Here is an 11,707-nt window from a genome sequence, read left to right as displayed (position 1 = left end):
TCAATTAAGCAAGTGGGAAAATGAACTTTAACCTAATATATTAAGGATTAAAATAATTTAACGTTATTAACGGGAAAAGTTAAGTTTGTTAACTTATTGTGGAAGTTTATCTATCTCTAAGTATATTTAAATTAGTTTCAAAATTATTAACTTTTTAAAACCTAAAAAAGTTCATTTGCTCATAATTCGTGTATGTATAGACGAATTATGTTAAAATTAAATTGTTTGTCATATGAAAATTAATGTTTGCCTGACTGTCTACATGTTCGTCTGTTCGTTATCTATGCCCTTATCGTATTGCCTTTCCGATTGAGATGATACTTTGTATTATTGTTGTTGGCACCTCTGGAAGATTTCTGACGTAGTACCTGCCATCAACGTACAAATAGGTGGTGCGAGCTACATTCCAACTCATATGCTAGTATCTCATTGAAATATATTCGAAATACCTGTAGATAGGATCTGCAAGTCTTTATTTTTATGGATTTATTGATGTGTCAGAGATGGCGTCGGTATAACACAGTGTTTTGCTAAAAGCTTTGCTTTTTGGCAGGACTATAAAGATAGATAGACTGGAAATATGAATCTACAACCTTACGAAATATTCCATAGGAAAATACTGTTTGAAATTAGTACTGGTTTTTCATAGTTTTCGGAATAATTGAAATTCTGTTGAAACTCATACAGCCAGTGCAGCGTTCCAAGTCTAAAAACTGTAGATTAAAAATCAGTAGTACAGAATATATACGACTTAAAAAAAAAACAAAAACGTAATAATATCGAAGCTCTCAAAAATTTGAAAAATCATAAATGAAAAAGCTTTCACCTTGTCAGTCAATCGCCAATAATATCGTTCTTTATTATTTAAGACTACTCAACTCCTGTAACAACGGTAAAAGACAAATATGCTTTAACTTAAAATATTTCTTACTTTCAAGTTTTGTCTTGGTATTCATTGGCCTTTTTAGACCCATGAATTTTGCTGCTCCCTAGTCTAACGCAGGGTAAACCATCAAAGATTTTGCGATGCTCAAATTCATACGAGGGGTAGAATAGCGAGGGGAGGTTGTACCTAACTTAGACAAGTGGTAAATAACAGTTTTTCCACAGCGAATTAAAATTTAAGGAACCTATTTTTTAACTAAATCCACTAAATCTTACCTTTATACCACGTCACATTTCATCATAGCCAGTGTTCTGATAGAGTTAATGGTTGCAGGGGCATTATAGAGAAAATTTTGTACTTATTAATTATTAGTATGGATTTTTAAGAAATGATTTTGTGTGTTTAATTTACTAATCATTACTTAGTGATGTTTAGCAATCGTTTTTATAACCATTAATTTAATTTAACACTTATATTGATAAATAAAAAATTTAATACTTTAGGCTTTATGGAGTCAAAATACTGCTAAATGTTAAACTAATTAGTAGTAACTCCACCGTAAGATATCAAGATGATATATTGGTTTTTCAGAAAATTGTTACAACAAGCCCCTAACTCCCCTTCTGGGCAATGGGCATAGTTTTCTGGAACACTGAACGTATTGACCAGTGCCAGTGCCTCATTGTCTAATTGGCAGAAGTTTAGTTTAGTTTTGGCTACTACTTTGAAATTGGGCTTTGTAGTTAGCGAAAAGTTTGTGTATTTTCATCTCAGTCAGTGAAAATTTTTGAAACTATGTTTTAAATTTTGGTTTAATATATTCCAATCGAATGAATTTTCGATAATTCAAATGTTTAGGCTGCAGGTATTTTAGTACATAGTAACACTATTGCCATTACTGACTGAATGCGTTCGTATAATTTGGTGAGCGTATAATTGCCTGCTGGTATTAGGTATTAATTCAGCCAATTACGTAATTAAGCTTACTGTTGTAAATAAACACTATTTTGTGACAAATTGAACTACATGCTAAGTTGTGAATTTTGATTCACTGTTTAGCATCGACGAACATTGAAACTTACCTAATTAATATTAATGTCTAGCTAGCTAGGTATTTTAATCATTAAAACGTCGAGGACGTTTTAATATTATAATCTTTAAATCCAGCAATGCGTGGGACTTTAATTACTTTTATACATGGCATAATATTTTGTATCAAATCTTTGAATAGAGCAACCGCCGAGTTTCTTGCTGGTTCTTCTCGGTAAGAAAGGCAAAAAAAGAAAGGTTGTAGATGTTCTTGACGATTCAAAAGTACTTGTAAAAGTCTAATTGAATAAAAATATTTTGAATTTGAATTTGAATAAATGCTGACGAGATTTTCATTAGACCTAGCTAGCCAAGAACCATCTGGATAATCCGTTGAAGTTATAACACCCACATTTTGCGTCGTGGGTAAAAAAAAAATATATAGTTGTCTCAAAAATTAATTGTTTTACAGAGGTGTAAAACAATTAATTTTTGAGACATTACAATTTATAGCCATACTTGATCCACTTGGTTAATTTAAATTTTTACTTTGCATCTCTCTACGATAAATATCTATTGTATCATCAAGCTTAAATAAACGATTAGCGTTACTAGTGCTAGGTGTGCAAACACAACATTCGTGTAGAAAATCCAAGAAAAGCATTCAAAAGAATTGGTTTGAATAAATAAGGATATCGATACGTTTCTCGAACTCTCAATTTATCTAAGAATTTTATTCATATCCAGAAATAGGGTTCAGAATATCTCGATATACGGACACATGTTGGAACGCGTAAGCTCTACTTGTTATTATTCCTTGATCTTCCTTATACTTTTGTATTCTTATGTTTGAGTGTAAAAGAGATTGGCATGGTTTTTAGCCCATCTCGAGCTACAATTAAGGAATAATAAACCAGAGTGGCTATAATAACCAGACAAACTATAATATTTCGATATTTAAATCCCATAGCTACATAATACGAGTATATCGAAACATAATGGCTGAATGATATTACTGGTGGTGGGTGTAACCGTCACAATTGTTCTCACTAGGCGAGGCTAGATAGAAATCTTGGGCTTGCTCTAAACGTAACAATCTTCTTTCAAACTGATCCATATAGTTTTTCTTGATACTTATTTGCTATTAAATTCTACGTTTTTGTGACATTTGCTTTTGGACCATGGTCACTGCATACGAGAAATTGAGTTAAAGTCATGACCCAGAAATTGGTCCACGCGTCAGGTGTCTTACTTATGTAAAAATTAATTTCCGGTTTTTCGGCGAAAGAAAATATTTGGAGGACTCTATTTCTCGGACGAAATTGTTTGGTCGGAAAGCGTTGCGCTTGGGGATATTGATATCGTTTCCCCTTTCATTTCTTGTACTTTTTATCTTTTGTACAATTTTATATTACCTAGACGAATACCTTAAGCCGTGAGCAAATACAAATTTGCTGTAAGAGAAGTCATTTTGTGCAGCATAGAGTACCTAGATAGCGGTTACTCGGCACAAAAGCTTAACAAGCCAACTTGCTCTCTGTTGCGCATACAAAGCTCGCTTGTTATTAATCTGACGGCAGCAAGTTTATGGGAGGTGCTCTTACCTTGCGATTCAGACGGGATCAGAACTGTGTAGAGTAGAGAGAATTGTAAGACTTCGAATATTATCATTATAGCTTCAGCAGTAGTTTTGATTTTTATCTGCATATTGTGCACGTTAATTACTTCACATATTCATTTTGCTTCTTGAGCTTTGATGTCCTGACGTTTGGTGACCAGAACTCAAATGAGTATTAACGTATCTGCTACTAGCAGGCTGGGGGTCGGCACAGGCAGTATGTATGAAAATCGTTACCTACATAGAATCAAACGACAGTATATCTGCGACGCGACGAACACTCGGAGGTTACTTCGTACGTTTTATACTGTTGCAACCACTTCACCCCCGCGGCTTTACTCACACCCGCCACCAAACACGCTATTGCACAGTTGACACAGTGCACCACCGATGTCCAAAATTACAGCCGCTTATTAACGTTAAATTTGTTTTAAATTATTCATGTTTCTTCGCGCAGAAAGGGCATTATGAACCAGTCGTAGATTCACGTGACAATTCGAAAGTTTTTTTGCGTATTATATACAAAGAAACTTTAGTGAAGAAACACTAGTGGTATTAAAATTTATAAAGTTTGTATGGAGGGAGTTCCGGCACTAATGATCTGATTTTGAAAATTTTTTTCACTGATAAATCGGTTCATTAACCCGGAGTGTTGTAGACCTTAAATTGTATCACGCGGACGAAGTTGCGGGCAAAAACTAGTTCTAGATAAAGATGAAATGCAAGTAAAACAAATATTACTTATAAGTATCAATATCGAACGTAAAAGTACTCTTAGCTGACCGCGTCGATAGAATTTGCAGGCGTTAAAGCTGAGCTTAATAACAGTTTGCGTTGCGATGGCACAGTTGGCTTCCCTAATGTTCGTTTTCACATTTATGGTCTGTTGCGTACCGTTTGTTCAAACACTGACCGCTGATTCATTCTGGAACTGTACAACGCGCAAATATCGAACTATTTCCATGCAATTCAGCGCGTTTCGTACAAATTTGTATTGTTGTGTTTGAAACTATTCGACGCGTATAGCGGTCAGTTTTACTCAGTTCGGAATATTGACTAAATTGAATGTTTCGATATGTACTACGAAACAAATAATTTTCTCTTCCAAAAGCTTTTAAAGCTTTTAGTAGGATTTTTGAAATTCGTTAGAAATCAAAATTTAAAAAAAAAAAAACCATTGATATTATCTTCGAAAGTGTCCATAAAGTAATGTAGTTACAGAAAATAAGCGAAAATATAACGTTAAACCACTTTGATGCACCCAATTAAGTGATAGGTTTAGTACAAGTCAATTTCGCCAATCACAAGTGATAAATGATTGATGGAGCAGAAAATAACTCAGACAGTTATCATGGAAATAGAAATCTCATTAGACTACAGGTTTTAACCGTCAACCATAGCAGTTACCAAAATCACACCCCCGACACAAGCAGATTTATTTACTTACTACTACTACCGGTGCACCGGCCTGTTCACACACGACTTGTATGTGTGGGTAATTAATAATTATAGAACGTAGTAATAGTAGTTCTGTGCCAAAATTGGCAAAATTGACAGCACAATTAGTGGTTATATCTAGCAAAGTCTACCACGCCTTGGAATGGATGCCTTACTCCGATTTCATTCCAATTCATTGGTAACTGCCTGTTCCTAGTAATGTGAAAAGGGTCTACGATTTAAATTTCATGTTCCCTAAACGTTACAACCATAAAGAATGATTTTGGTGACAGTTACAATTCTGTTTACAAGGATTTATCGGGAAACAAATTGTCAGGGCATATCTAAAACGATTATTATTATTATTGGGAGTACTGGGTTTATAGTCTGAGTATTTGAATATTTACCATATTTACAGATCAAACTGTCGTCATCGACAGCTTAGCCACTGCTTGACATAATTGTGTCTGCTAGGGATTTCAACACGACTAGGTCTTGCCCCACCTGAATCCAACGGATCCCTGAGACTAGTTTGATATCGTCTGTTCATCATTAATAGATCGGCCAACGCTGCGTTTGCCGGTGCAAGGTCGCCATTCTAACCCAAGGTGCTGAACTTCTACCGATTCTTTGGACTGTGCTAGCCCATTGCCACTTCATGATTGCAACACGTTGAGTTATGTCGGTTAAGCACCTACTTTGGTACTTCTACGGACACAGCTAACCGCGCATTATTCAGCACAAGCATAATAACCGTAAATTCCTCTACAAAATGTTGTTATCAATAAAAAAATAATTGTCCGCGGAACGTAATGCAAAACGATTCTTCTTTTAAAATCTTTTCGCTAGCACTTTACCTACATTTGTAACAGATTTTTTTTACCAGGAAAGTAATTTTATGTCCATCAAATTAATGATGAAACCGACACCGGCATTTTATGACTTCCCACCATTAAAATAATCACTTTCTTTTTTTTGCGTTATTTTTAAAAAAACAAAACGTTTTGAATAAGGAATGGTACCTAAATAAATGCATTTGTAGCACAGTGATTTAGGCTGAGTTGATACTTAAACTTATTATTTTTAAAATCCTTAAAAAATAATCAAAAAGAGTTTTTGTAGAAGTGTAATTAACTAATTAATTATTATCAATGAGTATAGAGATAGCTTACATTCGGGCACAGACATAGGATACTTTTTCGGAAAATCAAAGAGTTCCTAAGCGGATGAAGTTGAGGGCCTCATCAAGTAATAATATAAGTATAATAACCATCCTGATTGGAATTAATATTACTATCACTAGCTCTCTTAAATTGTCCTGAACCGTTTTACATCTAGAAAGATTATTAAGTAATAGCCTAATAAAATTACTTTACTTTTTATGATCCGGTAAGTCCTTCAAATTTGTGTTAGGACATAATAAAAGCGATATTAATCATTTCTTAGGCAATTTATGAAACGAGGGTGGCCTAATTGCTCTCAAATGACAGAGCCCCTGGAAGGTGGTCCCGGGATGGACCATTAATACTTGTTACATGGAAACATAAAAGGAATCATTCCCGTCTTCTAGATAAATTGTGTATTCACCCTAAGTAACATTTAGTAGTCTCTCGAATCTAGGTACTAATTTACAACTTCAGTTACGGTTCGTCTAATGTTTGTTTTGAGCGTTTATATTTGAGTACCTATTAGCTACTAGAGTACCTACTAATATGTGGTATCGCTCACTGCGCAATGTTACTCGGGCGCCCGCGCCACTTATTTTACGATGATGTGATGATGATGATGATGATGATCATCTTACTATGTTAGAAACCTTCCCTTCAAAAAATATACAAAGTTTCATCACAATCAAATGAAATGTAAAGAACGCATATAAGAGACCAGCAAACAAACAGAGATAATAACATTTTTATAGCGACCGCCCTGACTTCGCACGGGTGCAATTTACTACTGCAGAAAATGAGAAGTGTATTTTCATACAAAAATACCATTTTCACCAAGTTTTCCGGCGGATTTTTCAAAAATTTTCTTTCATTAAACCTTGAAAACTAGGCAAATTGGTCGAGTCGTTCTCAAGTGATGATCTTTCGTACATTTATGAGGCAATAAATTTTTATTTAAATATAGATTAATTAAAGATGAATAAACGTCGTGTTTATAAAGTAACCAGTCAAGGTTTTCCCAACCTGTTTATAACGTCTTGTAACAATTAGTGGAGTAAACGAAGCATTTTCGTCGGAAGTCCTCAGAAACAGCTCCGATTTTGATGTTTTTTTTTTAAATTCTTGTTTTTTATACATTATTTAAAATCAGAAACGTTTTGAAGCGGGGAAATAATTTTTTTATCCATATGTGCGATATTTATACACGAAGTCCAGAAAAACGCTACCTTCTCTTTGAGAAGTTGTAGAGGAGGTCAAATGCTACAAATGACCTCTAAACACTTATGGGTAAAAACCACCCGTTTTTGAGTTATTGATCGTTTTCAGAAAAATACGTATTTATTTCTTTTAAAATTCATTTAAAAAAAAGTAAGGCATATTGCCGACTTTTTATTTAATTTCTAAGTACTAGAGATCTCAATTAATAATTGTGAATGCTAAAATAAAAATAATCTTTGTAGGTTCCCCGGTTAGGGATCCAAGACTGTACCAGTTTCATAATTTCTATTGGGCTACAACTACCGTCACACTTTCTGTCAAACTATGGCAGTAGGCTTACCGAGTAATGAAAACAATTTTTCATTCTGTAATGTCATGTGGCAAGTAGGGTTGCCACCTGCCTCTTTTTGATTTACAGGCTACCACCATCAAAAATACGGGGTTTAGATTTGAAGAAATTTAAAAATTTGAAGTATTTGAAGAAATAGGCGGTGGTTCTCTCTGAAATGCATGGAAAGCCTATTTAGATATTTCAGTTTATTTGTAAGTTTTGTATTTTTTCTCTGTATGTTGCCGTGTCTTGATTGGTGAACTGTGTTTGCAATGTGATTTTAAATAAAAGATTTATTTATTTAAATAGCTTTTAAAAACTCTAGTTTTGTAAAGCAAAATGTTATACATTTCATGCATACAATCTTTGCATTTTAACTTAAATTTACATTTAACTTGTAATTCCACCTTCACAGTATCAATACTATGGCCGTAGCCAGGAATCGATTTCGGGAGAGGTTTTATCAGGGCCGGAACTGAATCCTGTCATGAGGAAAAAAACATTCGCTCAACTTTATGGGCTAATTACCTGGTTAGTGGAATTTCGCCTTTCAATTTGACAGTGAGATAAAATACAACAATAAAAAAGCGCGAGCGCAGTGAGCGTAAGTGTTTTTGGTTCAATACAGAAAGAATTAAAGTGAAAGGGAAACGAGTGTAGCCATAGCAAGATTTTATTTTTAAAGCTCCCTATCCATACTAATATTACAAATACGACAGTATATCTATTTGCCTATCTATTTGTTACCCTTTCACGGCCCATCTTCTTTACCAAAATTTTGGTACTTACTATTCAGAGGTAACTTGCATCCCAGACATAAACTTTTTAGCCCGGAAAATCCCCCACGGAATTTTTAAAACTCTAAATTCATGCAAACGAAATTGCGGGGCTTACACCAAGTAATACAAATTCAAAGCGCGAGTGAAGTGAGCGCGAAATGTTTGATATATTTCCAAAAAAAAATTGGTAAGCAAATGCAAGAAATAGTGTAAGTATTATTTTAGGCTTAGGTTTTTGACGGCTTCCCAGGCGCAGTCGCCATTTCTAAATTTCTGGTCTGGTGGGAGGCTTCGGTCATGGCTAGTTATATGGTTAGTAGGGCCCTAACGGCCAAGAAATTAGACTGCATCATCACTTACCACTAGAAAAGATTAAAGTCACGGGCTTACTTGTATAAAAAAAGGCTAACATCCTCAAACTAAGCCCCGCCGCCTTGGCTACGACCATGATCAATATCGAGTGGGTTTCGGCTACGCATTGCCGCAAAAGGAAAATATTCTTTCTACTGGACATAACGTCAGTGTTCGGTTTCACCAGCCAAGTGCGAGTCAGACCCACGCACCGAGGGTTCCGTATTCGGGTATTTTTTCCGACATTTTACTCGAGAAATCAAAAACTGTTATGCATTAAAAAAATATGCATAAAAATAAATAAAAATCTGTTTTAGAATGAACAGGTAAAGCCCTTTCATATGATAACCCACTTGATATATGTAGTTATCTTACTTTAAAAATTGAAAATACTAATATTTGTTCATGAACACATGACAGACGGATAGAAGGACAAATGGACAGACGGACAGACGGAAAGACTGACAGACTGACAGACAACGAAGTGATCCTATAAGAGTTCTTTTTTGCTTTTGAGTTACGGAACCCTAAAAATATTTAGTTTTATTTGCCCCGTATTTTATTTTCATAATTACAGGTTTCTGTATCCTGAAATACGGGGTAACCAGTAAAATACGGGGCTTCTGGCAACCCTATTCGGAAAACACTGTCACATTCAAGTTAATGTCAAATATTTTGTTTTCAATTACAGAAAGCTGCATCAATCATTATTACAATATTTTCTTTGTTGTGATTGGCTGAATTTTTGAGTTTCAGCCAATAAACAGACTATTTGCCAATTAAACGTCATAACAATATAAATGCCAGAAAGTTTAACCAAATAAAACAAACTTAATGAGAACCTAGTGAGAATGCAAACGGCACACAATTTATAATACATATTATGTTAGTCGTATATAATAGATATTATAGTAGTCGTTCACTTTGGTAATAGTCAGATTGTCATCAGTAAAATTGATATTGGTCGATGTATCGTAAATTATTGTTTCGGTGACAAATATTTTTATTATCTATTTATCTTTGAACAGAATGGAATAGAATGAAATGGAATGGAATACAATGATAAATTTTTATTCCTGTAAACTTTTAGGTAAACTTCAAAGTGTTTTTGGATGGTCAGAAAAATTTACCACTGGTTCGGAATGCCGATCCTACGTTTTCTAGGGTTTCGTACCTCAAAATGAAAAACGGAACTCTTATAGGATCACTTTGTTGTCTATCTCTCTGTCTGTCGTGTGTGTCAAGAAAACCTCTAGGGTACTTCCCGTTGACTCAAAACCATGAAATTTGGCAGGTAACCTAACTGCGTAATTTTGGGTAGTTTTTTTAATCGATAAAAAAAGTTTGCGACATTGTTCAATAAAAATTTGGATTCCAACTCCTCAACCCTGATGTTGCAGGGGACCTGACTACTAAAGCTAATGGGATTTAAAAAGTGTCGATTATTAATTGATATTGAAGGTATCTATACCAAGTAAACACTTTGTCGTTGACCTCAACCCTGATGCTGTAAGAAATTGCATTCCTAAATCCTGGTGATCTCTCGGGATTTGAAAAGGATCATCCGTTTAAATATTCTTACGTGATACAGAAACAAGTTGCATCCCGGGGACGGGCTATTACGGAGAGGCAACTTTTGTTCTGGGAAATGAAAGGATCGGGATTTTTAAAAACCTAAATCCACGCGAGCGAAGCTGCGGGCATTAGCTAGTTGTAAATATATTTAGAAGCTACTATAAGATAATAGATAAGGTACTTATTTCCTTATATTTTTATGGTATGGCAGCGCGCGGTTTTAAATTATAAATTGCACGTCCTGTCCTTTTCTGTAATACATTTTTTTCTCAATATCTACCGCTTTATCTCATAGCAAGAGTCCGTAAGACATAATACAGTGAAAATAAGCAAAATATACAATTTTTGCAGTTTCCACGTCAGTACCTGTCGAATTTTTCTAACAGTGTAAGCAGCAGAGCTGAGTTTACCATCAAGTGTTGATATGTGGGTGTTCCATAGAAGCTTTGCATCTAACATTATACCGAGAAACACGGGGTTCTCCTTTATTTTCAACATATGATTATTTATCAATGAATTTATGTCATTTAAGGTCCTGGTATTGGGCAGTGTGAATTCAACACACTTAGATTTCTTTGCATTTGGAAGTAAATTGTTAGCAATAAATCAGAGAGTGACCTGTGATATGGCATTACATATAGTATACATTGTCAAAAATTATAATATTAAAGCTGTGCGTATTGCGTGAGGAATAGGTTGCAAGAGAGTTGCAACTTGCAGGGTTGATGCATGCGCTATTGCCAGCAAGCATGAGACATATTTTTATCTACAGGCAACGTCTGAGTAGGTAACGCATACGTCTAACGCAAGTTGAAATGTACCAGTGTATTTAGTTAGACCTATCGACAAGTTTGGAGTTGGGTGCAGTCTAAATGTGGCCCGTGTGTTTAGACTGTCAGTTTCTGTCAGTTTCACGTGTCGTCCCCCGCACTTCACCACCCCGCTTGCACAAATCGAGACAGCACGAAATTTTCAAGATTTCTGGGTGTAATTTCTGGTTTTCGTAGTTCCCACATAATTATAACAATATAAAATATATAACGATAATTTTTTTACTACATAATATTCATTAAATTTTCTAGGTCTGTGGTTTTTCCAAATTTCATTAAATTGCTTCGTTGTCTAGAAAAACGAGCACAAAGTTGGGCCTTTTTTTAAAGAAAAATACAAATCTTTGAGCCCCTGTAATTTTAAAACTACATATTTTTAGAAAAATCTAAAACACCACAGACACAGATATTAGTTTCTAGACTATGTCTGCAAAATTTCATGGACTTTGGTTGCTTAATATTCAAATGAAATGGGAACTACGATTGT

The sequence above is a fragment of the Maniola jurtina genome, chromosome 10 (assembly GCF_905333055.1).
Source record: "Maniola jurtina chromosome 10, ilManJurt1.1, whole genome shotgun sequence".
In the NCBI taxonomy this organism is placed as follows: Eukaryota; Metazoa; Arthropoda; class Insecta; order Lepidoptera; family Nymphalidae; genus Maniola; species Maniola jurtina.
The sequence above is the reverse complement of the archived record's forward strand: the minus strand, read 5'-3'. Positions refer to the sequence as shown.